Raw genomic sequence first — 15,922 nt, forward strand, 5'->3', positions numbered from 1 at the left:
TTTTGGGAGGACACAATTGACGAGCTTGTTGGATGACTAGGTTACAGACTCCTTGCACAATGGGATAGATGTTTCCTTGGTGTCGGCAGCTAAATTTGTATCGGATGTGATTGTAAGGGACAATAATCCTTGTTTTCAAATCTCTCCATGGCCTCGCCTCTCCCTATCTCTGGAACCCCCTCCAGCCCTACAATCCTCCGAGATCTCTGCGCTGCTCCAATTCTGCCCTCTTGAGCGTCCCTGGTTTTTATCATTCCACCATTGGTGGCTGAGCTTTCAGCTGCTATGATGCTAAATTCTGGAATTCCCTCCCTAAACCTCTCCGCCTCTCTCCCTCTCTCTGTCTCCGACGTTAAGTTGCCCCTTCAAACCTACCTCTTTGACCAAGCTTTTGGTCACCTGTCCTAATATCGCCTTATGTTGTGTCAAATTTTGTTGGATAATGCTCCTGTGAAATGCCTTGGAATGTTTTACTGTGTTAAAGTCGGTATCTAAATGCAAGTGGTTGCTGTTGTTTAGTTGGTAAGGGTAGTGATCTGAGGTGCTGACATCATGTGACATCAGTGTTACAAATAACCCATATTTTGTAATGCTAACCGATGGAAAACTTGGGATGTTATCACATGACACAAGCACATCAATGGGTGAGAGTGTAGTGGTGGATAAGTTATGGTGGATGGGATGATTTACAACTGCTGGATGTCCCATTTATGAGGGGCAATTAAAAATATCAGGGAAACAGAGTTCATCTCTTGGGCGTCTAATGCCTGCCTGATGCCATTTTGCAGGCAGTGCAGTAAATGGGTGTCCAGCACTCTTGCCTGAACCAAGTGGGAGGTTGCTTTCATATTTAATACAGGAAACTCTCGTTTAATGGATATGGATTTAACGGAAAACCCGCCGTAACGGAATTTAAAATATTGCGTCGCTATTTCTCACCGGCTGGTGGCCCTGCACGTAACACTTCGACATATATCATATCCAGATCCTTCTATTGTTAAATCGTTAACAATTGCACAATGTGACACCCACCATGAGCAAGGACTCAGAAAATCTACCGTAAAAATCTAAAAACTGAACACACAAGTTCACCCCCCCCCCCCCCGCCCTTGCTTTGCTGGTGTGTGTATGCACGCTGTTGCAGGCGCTGTCTCTCGCGGCCGCCGCTGATGTTGGGAACGGCGGCAATGCCGGCACTGGGTTCCAGGCACAGAACGCAGCCCGGAGAGCGCGCTCCGGAACCCCGGAGCTAGACAATCTCCTCCGAGGCCACCTCCAGCCACTCCCAGTGCAGCATTCGTTCCTCCGCGATTACAGTCCGGGGGAAGTACCTGCATGCTGACAACTCGATCCCTTTTCTGCAGAAACGATTGTCACGCATGAACCGTTTGCCTCGCACGTTCTCACATTGAAACCACTCAGAACTCTTCTTGCAATTAGTTACTTCAGATGCAGCGACTATTAAGTAGGCGATCACTAACATACCCGTGGGAATTTTGATTTCCAATGAGTTGTTACATATATATACAAATATTAATTTTAAAATGTAAACTCGCCCTATTGGAAAATTTGTTTACCCGGAATTGCCAAATCCCCAAGCGATCGGGATAAACGAGACTTTCCTGTATAACGCTGTAAAGAAAGAACTTGCATTTATATTGCGCCTTCTATCACCTCAGGACATCTCAAAGCACTTTACAGCCAATGAAGTATTTTTGAAGGGTAGTCAGTGTTGTAATGTAGAGCAGTGTGCGGTGGCATACCACTGCAGGGAGCAGTGTGTGCTGCTGCAGGAGGGCGACGGCTGACTGCAGTGCGGGCAGGTACAGCAGGAGTGGAGTTTGTAGAGCGATGTGATCGGGGCCCAGGAGAGGTGAGAGTTCGGGGCCCAGAAGAGGCGAGGGCCCAGGGGCAGCATGGGCCAGCCCACACTGCGATATGTGTGCGCACTGGGTCCGTGCAGCAGAGCTGGTCTCCAGTCGTCTTGGTTAACCCTTGCCGCTGGACCAAGACCTCGCTCTGTCAAGCCCGTGTGGTGGCTGGTGTGCAATGGCCACCACCCGTTAAAAAAATCCATGTTCAGGCATCTTCCACCCTTCAGGCTGTAGTTCGGGATACGGAATATCATTGAAACACCTGTGAACTCATCCGTTTTCGGCGTGGATGGAAGTCATCCTCGTTTCGAGGGACTGCCTATGATGATGATGAGGTAGCAGCCAATTTGTGCACAACAAACTCACAAACAGCAATGTGATAATGATCAGATAATCTGCTTTAGTGATATTGGTGAGGGATAAATATTGGCCAGGACACTGGGGATTACTCCCTGCTCTTCTTCGAAATAGTGCCATGGATGTTTTACGTCCACCTGAGAGAGCAGACATCAGTTTGACGTCATGTCCCAAAGACGGCACCTCCGCTTCTGCGCCGGGCTGCTGCCATGGCAACTCACTCCCCGGTGGTGAAATGGTGGCCCCTTCGCCCCATTGCAGAATTCGCAATGTGCCCTCCCCTCCCGCTAGACCTCCTCGGCGCTCCTCGTAGCGCTGGCAAATCCCCGCGGATAGCGCCCCAGTCCCGCCCCTTGAGAGGAAGTGGAGAGTGCGTCATTGCGCTCCGCTTCCTCTCGGGGGCGGTAGCGGCAATTTCGCTGCTGGGGCGGGACTTCCATGCCTGGTGCAGGAAGTCCCGCCTCGCCTCGGTTACCGTCCCCAAACGGGGTGTTACCGAATTTTGGCCCCCTAGTCTTTGCAACCCGTTCTTTAAACCTTTATCCCCGGTATTATTCTGGTGAATCTACACTGCACCCTCTCCAAGGTCAATACATCCTTCCTGAGATGCGGTGCCCAGAACTGAACACAGTGCTCCAGATGGGGTCAAAACACAGCTTTATACAACTGAAGCATAAATTCACAAGAACATAAGAAACAGGAGCAGGAGTCGGCCATTTGGCCCCTCGAGCCTGCTCCGCCATTCAATAAGATCATGGCTGATCTGATCATGGACTCAGTTCCACTTCCTCGCCCGCTCCCCATAACCCTTTACTCACTTATCGCTCAAAAACCTGTCTCTCTCCGACTTAAATATATTCAATGACCCAGCCTCCACCTCTCGGGAAGAGAATTCCATAGATTTACAACCCTCTGAGAGAAGAAATTCCTCCTCATCTCATTTTTAAATGGGCAGCCCCTTATTCTGAGACTATGTCCCCTAATTTTAGTTTCCCCTATGAGTGGAAATATCCTCTCTGCATCCACCTTGTCAAGCCCCCTCATTATCTTATATGTTTCAATAAGATCACCGTTCATTCTTCTGAACTCCAATAGTGAACATTCTCTGAACAGCCTCCAGTGCAAGTATATCCTTCCTTAAATACCGAGACCAAAACTGTACGCAGTACTCCAGGTGTGGCCTCACCAATACCATGTACAGTTGTAGCAGCTCATCTCTGCTTTTACACTCTATCCCCCTTGCAATAAAGGCCAACATTCCATTTGCTTTCCTGATTACTTGCTGTACCTGCATCCTCACTTTTTGTGTCTCATGCACAAGAACCCCCAGGTCCTGCTGTACTGCAGCATTTTTTCTCCATTTAAATTATAATTTGCTTTTCTATTTTTTCTGCCAAAGTGGATAACCTCACATTTTCCCATCTCCATCTGCCACATTTTTGCCCACTCACTCAGCCTGTCAATATCCCTTTGCAGATTTTTTGTGTCCTGCTCACAATTTGCTTTCCCACCCATCTTTGTATCATCAGCAAACTTGGCTACATTACACTCGGTCCTGTTGTGTTCCGAACACAGATGAGGCTGCACACTGGGAGGTTAAAGTAACAGTGACCTCAGTCTTTATTAAGACACTCCAGAGTGCGGAACAGGCCTTAGGGGCCGGCTTATATACAGTGCTCCCAAGGGATGCTGGGATCCCTTGGGACTTCAGGGGATGCGCTCCCTGGTGACTGAACATGGGAGTGCATGCTTTACAGATACACAACATCACTCCCCCCGGCAAAGTCAAAGTGAAAACTATTTACAAGGTGAGGTGGTCGGGAGCCTTTCTTTCCCTGGTGGACCGCCTCGGTACAAATTTCTGTTCTGGTGTTTTGGCTCTCGCTGGGCTGATGTGTTGTTGGCCCTGCAGGGCTGCTGGGTGAGCCTGGCCTTGCTGGGCTGTTGGGCATGATGGGTTCAATTTCCTGGTCCGGGGTGGTGTCGTTGATCCTTTGGGTGTGTGTTGTGGGCCCGAAAAAGGTGGTTTCTGCTGTGGGTTGTTCAGGGCAGTCTGTGAACCGCAGCCTCGTATGGTCCAGGTACTTTCTGCAAATTTGTCTATTGTCTAGTTTGACTACAAACACCCTACTCCCTTCTTTAGCTATCACCGTGCCCGCGATCCACCATACACATACACAGGGTCATTCAGATCAATTACCCGTGACACAGTGGCGCGACCATCGTTTACATTTTGTTCCTGCCGCCTGCGCTGTACCTGATCATGCAGGTTGGGGTGAACCTGCGAGAGTCTGATTTTAAGTGTCCTTTACATGAGTAGATCATCCGGGGGCACCTCTGTGAGCGAGTGGGGTCTCGTGTGCTAGCTGAGCAGTACTCGGGACAGGCGGGTTTGGAGTGAGCCTTCTGTGACTCTTTTAAGGCTCTGTTTGTTTGTACTGCCCGCTCTGCCTGCCCATTGGAGGATGGTTTAAACGGGGCCGAGGTGACATGTTTGATCCCATTGCGGGTCATGAATTCTTTAAATTCGGCACTGGTGAAACATGGCCCGTTGTCACTGACCAGTATGTCAGGCAAGCCGTGGGTGGCAAACATGGCCCTCAGGCTTTCAATGGAACATTATTTCACATTCAATCCATTTTGAAAAAGCATCCACCACCACCAGGAACATTTTACCGAGAAACGGGCCCGCATAGTCGACATGGATCCTCGACCATGGTCTGGAGGGCCAGGACCACAAACTTAGTGGTGCCTCTCTGGGCGCGTTGCTCAACTGAGCACACACGCTGCATTGCCGTACACAGGACTCTAAGTCAGAGTCGATACCGGGCCACCACACGTGGGATCTGGTTATCGCTTTCATCATTACTATACCCAGATGTGTGCTGTGGAGATCCGAGATGAACGTTTCCCTGCCCTTTTTGGGTAGCACTACGCAGTTACCCCACAACAGGCAGTCTGCCTGAACGGACAGCTCGTCCTTTCGCCGCTGGAACGGCTTGATTAGCTCTTGCATTTCAACGGGGATGTTGGCCAGCTCCCATGCAGTACACAGTTTTTTACTTGGGACAGCAGAGGATCTTGGCTGGTCCAAGTCCTGATCTGGTGGGCCGTGACAGGTGATTTATCATTTTCAAATGCTTCCATGACCATCAACAAGTCTGCGGGCTGCGCCATTTCCACCCCCGTGGTGGGCAATGGTAGCCAACTGAGAGCATCCGCACAGTTCTCAGTGCCTGGCCTGTGGCGGATGGTATAGTTATACGCTGATAGCGCAAGTGTCCACCTTTGTATGCGGGCTGAGGCATTAGTATTTATCCCCTTGTTTTCAGCGAACAGGGATATGAGGGGCTTGTGATCGGTTTCCAGCTCAAATTTGAGGCCAAACAGGTACTGATGCATTTTCTTTTCCCCGAACGCACACGCTAATGCCTCTTTCTCAATCATACTGTAGGCTCTCTCGGCCTTAGACAAGCTCCTGGAGGAGCTTGCAACTTCCCCACAATTTTGGCTTGTTGCAATACACACCCGACTCTGTACGACGACGCATCACATGCTTGCACAGGTCTTTTACACGGGTTATACAATACAAGCAGCTTGTTGGAGCATAAAATGTTTCTGGCTTTCTCAAAAGCAATTACTTGTTTTTTTTCCCCATACCCAGTTCTCACCTTTACGCAATAACACATGTAGGGGCTCTAAGAGGGTGCGGTAGGAAGTTACCAAAATAGTTGAGGAGTCCCAGGAACGACCGCAGCACCGTGATGTTCTGTGGCCTGGGTGCGTTCCTGATAGCCTCTGTGTTGGTGTCTGTGGGCCGAATGCGGTCCGCTACGAGCTTTTTCCCCAAAAACTCCACTTCTGTTGCCATGAAGATGCATTTTGACCTCTTCAGTCGCAACCCTACGCGATCCAGTTGCTGGAGGACCTCCTCCAGGTTTTGTAGGTGCTCGACGGTGTCCCGACCCGTGACCAATATATCGTCCTGAAAAACTACCGTGTGTTGTACCGACTTGAGTAGGCTCTCCATCTTTCTCTGAAAGATCGCTGCAGCTGACCGAATTCCAAATGGGCATCTGCTGTAGATGAACAGTCCCTTGTGCGTGTTGATGCAGGTGAGGCTCTTCGAAGACTTCTCCAGCTCCTGCGTCATGTCGGCCGAAGTCAGGTCGAGCTTGGTGAACGTCTTGCCTCCTGCCAGCGTCGCAAATAGGTCGTCTGCCTTAGGTAGCGAGTATTGGTCCTGTAGTGAGAAACGATTAATAAGTTACTTTATAATCGCTGCAAATCCTGACCGTACCATCACTTTTGAGTACTGGAACAATCGGGCTGGCCCACTCTCTGAATGCCACTGGGGAGATGATGCCTTCGTGTTGCAGCCTGTCCAGCTCGATATCCACTCTCTCCCTCAACATGTGAGGTACCGCTCGCACCTTGTGGTGAATGGGTCGTGCCTCTGGGACCAAGTGGATCCACACCTTCACCCCGGAAAAGTTTCCAATGCCTGGCTCAAAAAGGGAAGGAAATTGTTAAGAACCTGGGCACATGAGGCCTCATCGACATGTGATAGCGCTCGGATGTCATCCCAGTTCCAGTGGATTTTGCCCAGCCAGCTCCTTCCAAGCAGTGTGGGGCCATGGCCCGGGACAATCCAGAGGGGAAGTTCATGCACCGTGCCCTCGTAGGTGACCTTGACCATGGCGCTGCCCAGGACAGTGATGAGCTCTTTGGTGTACGTTCTCAGTTTCGTGTGGATGGGGCTCAGAGCTGATCTGAGTGCCTTGTTGCACCACAGTCTCTCAAACATCTTTGTACTGATGATGGATTGGCCAGCACCAGTGTCCAGTTCCATGGCTACGGGTAAGCCATTCAATTTTACATTTAGCATTATAGGTGGACATTTTGTCGAAAATGTGTGCACCCCATGTACTTCAGCTTCTGCCTCCTCTCTCTCAGGCTCGAAATTGCTTTGATCCACCATGGACCAATCTTCCTCTGCCACGAGGCGGTTGCTCGTTGGAGGTGCCCCATTGTTCCACAGCTCTTGCAAACATGCCCTTTGAAGCGACGTGAATAGGCTGAATGGAAGCCTCCACAACGTCAATAAGATGTGAATTGCCTTAAATTCATGCTTTGTTGCAGACTCTGAGTCATCTGGGTCACCTGAGGGCTGCTGGCAGTTGCAGACTAGTGGTTTCTGCCCTGTACATTTCTGCTCGCAAACACAGTTCCAATTAATTTATGAACATTGCTAGCACTTGTGTGCTGAGAGATTTGTTTGGTGTTATCATTGGTGGACATAAAAGCCTGTGCTATCGCAATGGCCTTACTGAGGGTCGGTGTCTCTACAGTCAAAAGTTTTCGTAGGATGGTCCCGTGGCCAATGCCCAGTACAAAAAAGTCTCTGAGCATCTGTTCCAGGTAGCCATCAAACTCTCATTGTCCTGCAAGTTGCCTTAGCTCGGCGACGTAGATCGCCACTTCCTGACCTTCAGATCGCTGGCACATGTAGAACTGATACCTCACCATCAACACACTCTCCCTCGGGTTAAGATGCTCCCGAACCAGTGTACACAGCTCCTCATACGACTTATCTGTGGGTTTCACCGTAGCCAGAAGATTCTTCATGAGGCTGTAGGTCGGTGCCCCGCAGACCATGAGGAAGACCGCTCTCGTTTTTGCAGCACTTCCTTCTCCGTCCAGCTCGTTGGCTGCAAAGTACTGGTTTAGCCATTCGACATAGGCTTCCCAGTCCTCACCCTCCGAGAACTTCTCCAGGATACCCACAGTTTGCTGCATCTTTGCGTTGGATTCGTATACTTGTCGCCAGTTGTTGTGTTCCTAACACAGATGAGACTGCACACGGGGAGGTTAAAGTAACAGTGACCTCAGTCTTTATTAAGACACTCCAGAGTGAGGAACAGGCCTTAGGGGCCGGCTTAAATACAGTGCTCCCAAGAGATGCTGGGATCCCTTGGGACTTCAGGGGATGCGCTCCCTGGTGGTGGAACATGGGAGTGCGTGTTTTACAGATACACAACAGGTCCCTTCATCCAAGTCATTAATATAGATTGTAAGTAGTTGAGGCTCAGCACCAATCCCTGCAGCACCCCACTGGCTACTGTTTGCCAACCCAGGAATGACCCATTTATCCCAACCTCTCGATTTTCTGCTAATCAGCCAATCCTCTATCCATGCTAATATATTGCCCCCAACCCCGTGAACTTTTATCTTGTGCAGTAACCTTCTATGTGGCACCTTATCGAATGCCTTCTGGAAATCCAAATACACCACATCCACTGGTTCCCCCTTATCCAGCCTACTCATTACATCCTAAGAACTCCAGCAAATTTGTCAAACATGATTTCCTTTTCATAAAGCCATGCTGACTGCTTGATTGAATTATGCTTTTCCAAATGTCCTGCTACTGCTTCCTTAATAATGGACTCCAGCATTTTCCCAATGACAGATGTTAGGCTAACTGGTCTATAGTTTCCTGCTTTTTGTCTGCCTCCTTTTTTAAATAGGGGAATTACATTTGAGGTTTTCCAATCGGCTGGGACCGCCCCAGAATCCAGGGAATTTTGGTAGATTACAAACAATGCATCCACTATCTCTGCAGCCACTTCTTTTAAGACCCTAGGATGTAAGCCATCAGGTCCTGGGGACTTGTCGGCCTTTAGTCCCATTATTTTACCGAGTACTACTTCTTTAGTTATAGTGATTGTGTTAATTTCCTCCCTCCCTAAAGCCCCTTGATTATCCACTATTGGGATGTTTTTAGTGTCTTCTCCTGTGAAGACCGATACAAAATATTTGTTCAACATCTCTGCCATTTCCCTGTTCTCCATTATTAATTCCCCAATCTCATCCTCTAGGGGACCAACATTTACTTTAGCCACTCTTTTTTCCTTTTTTATGTACCTGTAGAAACTCTTACTATCTGTTTTTATATTCTGTGCTAATTTACTTTCATAATCTATCTTCCCTCTCTTTATCCTTTTTTTAGTCGTTCTTTGCTGGCTTTTAAAAGTTTCACAATCCTCTGGCCTCCCACTAGTCTTGGCCACATTGTACGCCCTTGTTTTCAATTTGATACCATCCCTTATTTCCCTAGTTAGCCACAGATGGTTATCCCTTCTCTTACAATCTTTCCTTCTCATTGGGATATATCTTTGTTTTGCGTTATGAAATATCTCCTTAAATATCTGCTCATCAACTGTCCCATATTTTAATCTATTTTCCCAGTCCACTTTAGCCAACTCTGCCTTCATACCTTTGTAGTTTCCTTTATTTAAGCTTTGGACACTGGCTTGAGATCCAACTTGCTCACCGTCCAACTGAATTTGAAATTCAACCATGTTATGGTCACTCATTCCTAGAGGTTCCTTTACTAGGAGATCATTTATTAATCCTGTCTCATTACACAGTGCCAGATCTAAGATAGCCTGCTCCCTGGTTGGTTCCGCAACATACTGTTCAAGGTAATTATCCCGGATACACTCTATGAACTCTTCCTCAAGGCTACCCTGGCCAATTTGCTTTGTCCAACCAATATGAAGGTTAAAATCGCCCATGATTATTGCTGTTCCTTTTTTACAAGCCTCCATTATTTCTTGATTTATACTCCGTCCAACAGTGTAGCCACTGTTAGGGGGTCTATAGACTACGCCTACCAGTGACTTTCCCCCCTTATTATTCCTTATCTCCACCCAAACTGATTCAACATCTTGATGTTCTGAGCCAGTATCGTTTCTCACTAATGCACTGATCTCATCTTTTATTCACAGTGCTACCCCACCTCCTTTTCCTTTCTGTCTGTCCTCCCGAATTGTCAAATACCCCTGAATATTTAATTCCCAGCCTTGGTCACTTTGCAACCATGTCTCTGTAATGCCTCTCAGATCATACCCATTTGTATCTATTTGTGTCATTAATTCACCTATTTTGTTACAAATGCTACGTGCATTTAGATAAAGAGCTTTTAAATTTGTTTTTTTTTACCATTTTTTCCTGTTTTATCTCCATTTTCTGATTCACCTTTATATTTATACATTCTGTCCCTTCCTGGCACGCTCTGGTTTTCAATTCCCCCCAATGCTACCTTGCTCTATTGCCTTCTCCTTATTCTTTCACTTTTTAAATCCTCCCCCCACTAATTAGTTTAAAGCCCTCTCTACAGCCCTAGTTATTTGATTCGCCAGGACCCTAGTCCCAGCGCGGTCTAAGTGGAGCCCGTCCCAACGGAACAGCTGCTGTAGCCTTTTTTAATTAGTTATTTTTTGGGGCGAATGTTTGGGCGTAACTTCAAAATCTCTCCCCAACGCATCCTGATGGCTGAGATCACTTGTGGTAACACAGTCCTTGCTATCAATGGAGGAGTGACAGATTTGTAAAATATATATAATTTTAGAGGAAGAGGCCAAAGTACAAAATGGTTAATCTGGGCTCAAAGTAAGATCTAGAAGAGGGAGGAGGGATCGACCGACCTTCAATCTCATTGTTTGCCCACAAGATAATGTGAGGTTTAAAGGTTACATTGTCCTCCCTCAGAATGATGCATGTGGTTCCCTGATACAGTAAATATGTAAGTTCGCGGGTGGTAATCTCAGGATTACTACCCGAGCCGCGTGCTAATTGGCGTGGAGATAAGCAGATCAGGAAGGTGGAAGACTGGTGTGGGAAGGAGAGAGTTCCATTTCCTGGGATACTGGCACCAGTCCTGGGACAGGAGGAGCTTTTCCGCTGGGGCGGGCTCCCTCTGAATCGGACTGGGACCCGTGTCCGAGCGGAAAGGGTAAATTGTGCTGTGGATGGAGCTTTAAACTAATAAGACGGCAGGACGGGGGAAGGCAATATGAAATTATGTAAGCCTAAAGGTGAAAGAAACAGAAGGCGAGAGTAAAGGTCTGCCCAAAGTAAGGAATAGACGAGAAGTATAAAAATACTTGCGTTGAGTCTGCAACACAGAAACAGGCCATTCGGCCCAACTGATCTATGCCGGTGTTTATGCTCCACACCAGCCTCCTCCTCCTCATCTAACCCTATCAGCAAATCCTTCTCATCTTCAGAGAGAAAGAAAGAACAAACAGGTGTTTCTGTAACACCTTTCATGACATCACCACAAAGTGCTTTACAGCCAATGACGTACTTTCAACGTGACCGTCACTGTTGTAACGTGGGAAACGCGGCAGTCAATTTGTGCACAGCTTGATCTCTCAAACAGTAATGAGATAATGACCGGATCCTCTGATTTCTCCATTTCAAAATTTTCATCCTTGTTTTCAAATCTATCCATGGCCTCGCCCCTCTCTATCTCGGTAATCTCCTCCAGTCCTACAAGCCCCCCTCCTCTAATTCTGCCCTCTTGAGAATCCTTGATTACAATCACTCAAAAATCGGTGGCCGTGTCTTCTGTTGCCTAGGCCCCAAGCTCTGGAACTCCCTGCCTAAACCTCTCTGCCTCGCTACCTCTCTTTCCTCCTTGGAGATGCTCTTTAAGATCTATCTCTTTGACCCAGCTTTTGGTCACTTGCTCTAATTTCTCCTTATGTGGCTCTGTGTCAATTTTTTTGTCTTATAATACTCCTGTGAAGCGCTTTGGTACGTTTTACTGCATTAAAGGCGCTATATAAATACAGGTTGTTGTTGTTGTTGTTAGTGATGTTGGCTTGTAAGCAAATACTCAATGGGATAAAGAAAATAAACCCGAATCAGGATCTGCTAAATTATCAGGACCGTCTGTGACGGGCAAGTTCAGGACAGGCACTGGGAAGTATTTGTTACACACTGATCAATAGCAAGAGCACATTGCCTTGACTCTGGATTCCTCTTAGTAACAGCCAAGGGGAGACGGTACAGATGAAATTGGGCAAAAGATGATCTCAAAACGGTTAGAATGTCCTTCTTCCAAACCCAGCTGGCAAAATGTTTGATTTTCCTACAGTAGTTCTGTCAGAATAGTGGCGCTGTATCAGCTTTCCACAACTGCTGCGCGATATGTCTGAACTGCATTACATTTGCACATGAATACTGACCTTTTGAAAGTAGTTCCTGCTGTTGGTTGAGGCGGAATACATTATTCAGTGTGAGACTGATGCCGAAGCTCTTGTCTTTGTAAAGAGCTCCACATTGTGGTGTCTTTGCTCACTGCACCCTCTTGCATGTGTGGTGATGGTTTGTTGCCAAGTGATAGGAGACACCTTGCAGAGTTTAGTATTAAAATTTAACAAATAATCTCACTTCTGTAACTGGGTGTCTCTGAAGTTAAGTCCTCTTTACTGGAACTGTTTACTTTTAACAGTGATTCACTTTAGCTATCAGCCGTGGCTCAGTGGATAGCACACTCGCCTCTGCGTCAGAAGGTTGTGGGTTCAAGGCCCACTCCAGGGACTTGAGCATAAAAAATCTAGTCTGACACTCCAGTGCAGTCCTGAGGGAGTGCTGCACTGTCAGAGGTGCCGTCTTTCGGATGAGACGGAACAGAGGTTCCAACTGCTCTCGCAAGTGGGCATGGAAGATCCCATGACACTATTGAACCAATACTTCGCTTCTGTCTTCACAAAGGAAGATACAAATAACCTTCCGAAGGTACTAGGGGACAGTGGGTCTAGTGAGAAGGAGGAACTGAAGGATATCCTTATTAGGCAGGAAATTGTGTTAGGGAAATTGATGGGATTGAAGGCCGATAAATCCCTGGGGCCTGACAGTCTGCATCCCAGAGTGCTCAAGGAAGTGTCCCTAGAAATAGTGGATGCATTGGTGATCATTTTCCAACAGTCTATCGACTCTGGATCAGTTCCTATGGACTGGAGGGTAGCTAATGTAACACCACTTTTTAAAAAAGAGGGAGAGAGAAAATGGGTAATTATAGACCGGTTAGCTTGACATCAGTGGGGAAAATGTTGGAATCGATCATGAAGGACGAAATAGCAGTGCATTTGGAAAGCAGTGACAGGATCGGATCAAGTCAGCATGGATTTATGAAAGGGAAATCATGCTTGACGAATCTTCTGGAATTTTTTGAGGATGTAACTAGCAGAGTGGACAAGGGAGAACCAGTGGATGTGGTGTATTTGGACTTTCAAAAGCTTTTGACAAGGTCCCGCACAAGAGATTGTTGTGCAAAGTCAAAGCACATGGTATTGGGAGTAATGTACTGACGTGGATAGAGAACTGGTTGACAGACAGGAAGCAGAGGGTCGGGATAAACTGGTCCTTTTCAGAATGGCAGGTAGTGACTAGTGGAGTGCCGCAGGGCTCAGTGCTGGGACCCCAGCTCTTTACAATATACATTAACGATTTGGATGAAGCAATAGAGTGTAATATCGCCAAGTTTGCAGATGACACTAAACTGGGTGGTGGTGTGAGCTGTGAGGAGGATGCTAAGAGGCTGCAGGGTGACTTGGACAGGTTAGATGAGTGGGCAAATGCATGGCAGATGCAATATAATGTTGATAAATGTGAGGTTATCCATTTTGGGGGCAAGAACACGAAGGCAGAATATTATCTGAATGGCGGCAGACTAGGAAAAGGGGAGGTGCAACGAGACCTGGGTGTCATGGTTCATCAGTCACTGAAAGTGGGCACGCAGATGCAGCAGGCGATGAAGAAGACAAATGGTATGTTGGCCTTCATAGCTAGGGGATTTGAATATAGTAGAAGCAGGGAGATCTTATTGCAGTTGTACAGGGCCTTAGTGAGGCCTCACCTGGAATATTGTGTTCAGTTTTGGCCTCCTAGTCTGAGGAAGGACGTTCATGCTATTGAAGGAGTGCAGCGAAGGTTCACCAGACTGAATTTCCCCAGTTGGGAAATTGTGTTGGGGAAATTGATGGGATTGAAGGCCGATAAATCCCCAGGGCCTGATGGACTGCATCCCAGAGTACTTAAGGAGGTGGCCTTGGAAATAGCGGATGCATTGACAGTCATTTTCCAACATTCCATTGACTCTGGATCTGTTCCTATCGAGTGGAGGGTAGCCAATGTAACCCCACTTTTTAAAAAAGGAGGGAGAGAGAAAACAGGGAATTATAGACCGGTCAGCCTGACATCAGTAGTGGGTAAAATGATGGAATCAATTATTAAGGATGTCATAGCAGCGCATTTGGAAAGAGGTGACATGATAGGTCCAAGTCAGCATGGATTTGTGAAAGGGAAATCATGCTTGACAAATCTTCTGGAATTTTTTGAGGATGTTTCCAGTAGAGTGGACAAGGGAGACCAGCTGATGTGGTATATTTTGACTTTCAGAAGGCTTTCGACAAGATCCCACACAAGGGATTAATGTGCAAAGTTAAAGCACCTGGGATTGGGGGTAGTGTGCTGACATGGATTGAGAACTGGTGTCTGACAGGAAGCAAAGAGTAGGAGTAAATGGGTACTTTTCAGAATGGCAGGCAGTGACTAGTGGGGTACCGCTAGGTTCTGTGCTGGGGCCCCAGCTGTTTGCATTGTACATTAATGATTTGGACGAGGGGATTAAATGTAGTATCTCCAAATTTACGGATGACACTAAGTTGGGTGGCAGTGTGAGCTGCGAGGAGGATGCTATGAGGCAGCAGAGTGACTTGGTTAGGTGAGTGGGCAAATGCATGGCAGATGAAGTATAATGTGGATAAATGTGAGGTTATCCACTTTGGTGGTAAAAACAGAGAGACAGACTATTATCTGCATGGTGACAGATTAGGAAAAGGGGTGATGCAACGAGACCTGGGTGTCATGGTACATCAGTCATTGAAGGTTGGCATGCAGGTACAGCAGGCGGTTAAGAAAGCAAATGGCATGTTGGCCTTCATAGCAAGGGGATTTGAGTACAGGGGCAGGGAGGTGTTGCTACAGTTGTACAGGACCTTGGTGAGGCCACACCTGGAGTATTGTGTACAGTTTTGGTCTCCTAACTTGGGGATGGACATTCTTGCTATTGAGGGAGTGCAGCAAAGGTTCATCAGACTGATTCCCAGGATGGCTGGACTGACATATCAAGAAAGACTGGATCAACTGGGCTTGTATTCACTGGAGTTCAGAAGAATGAGAGGGGATCTCATAGAAACGTTTAAAATTCTGATGGGTTTCGACAGGTTAGATGCAGGAAGAATGTTCACAATGTTGGGGAAGTCCAGAACCAGGGGTCACAGTCTAAGGATAAGGGGTAAGCCATTTAGGACCGAGATGAGGAGAAACGTCTTCACCCAGAGAGTGGTGAACCTGTGGAATTCTCTACCACAGAAAGTTGTTGATGCCAATTCACTAAATATATTCAAAAAGGAGTTAGATGAAGTCCTTACTACTAGGGGGATCAAGGGGTATGGCGAGAAAGCAGGAATGGGGTACTGAGGTTGCATGTTCAGCCATGAACTCATTGAATGGCGGTGCAGGCTCGAAGGGCCAAATGGCCTACTCCTGCACCTATTTTCTATGTTTCTATGTTTCTATTTTGAAGAAGAGCAGGGGAGTTATCCCTGGTGTCCTGGCCAATATTTATCCCTCGATCAACATAACAAAAAAACCCAGATTATCTGGTCATTATCACATTGCTATTTGTGGGAGCTTGCTGTGTACAAATTGGCTGCCGCGTTTCCCACATTACAACAGTAACTGCACTCCGAAAGTACTTAATTGGCTGTAAAGCACTTTGAGACATCTGGTGGTCACGAAAGGCGCTATATAGATGCAAATCTTTCTTTCTTCCT

General features: G+C 47.2%; 1 protein-coding gene across 3 annotated transcripts in view; it reads left to right on the top strand.

The window, feature by feature from the left end:
• Positions 1–15,922, top strand: part of LOC139279304 (lysophospholipid acyltransferase 2-like) — a 93,833-nt gene that overhangs the window by 68,815 nt on the left and 9,096 nt on the right. The gene's annotated exons all lie outside the window — the stretch shown is intronic.

The sequence above is a fragment of the Pristiophorus japonicus genome, chromosome 14 (genome assembly GCF_044704955.1).
Source record: "Pristiophorus japonicus isolate sPriJap1 chromosome 14, sPriJap1.hap1, whole genome shotgun sequence".
Taxonomy (NCBI): domain Eukaryota; kingdom Metazoa; phylum Chordata; class Chondrichthyes; family Pristiophoridae; genus Pristiophorus; species Pristiophorus japonicus.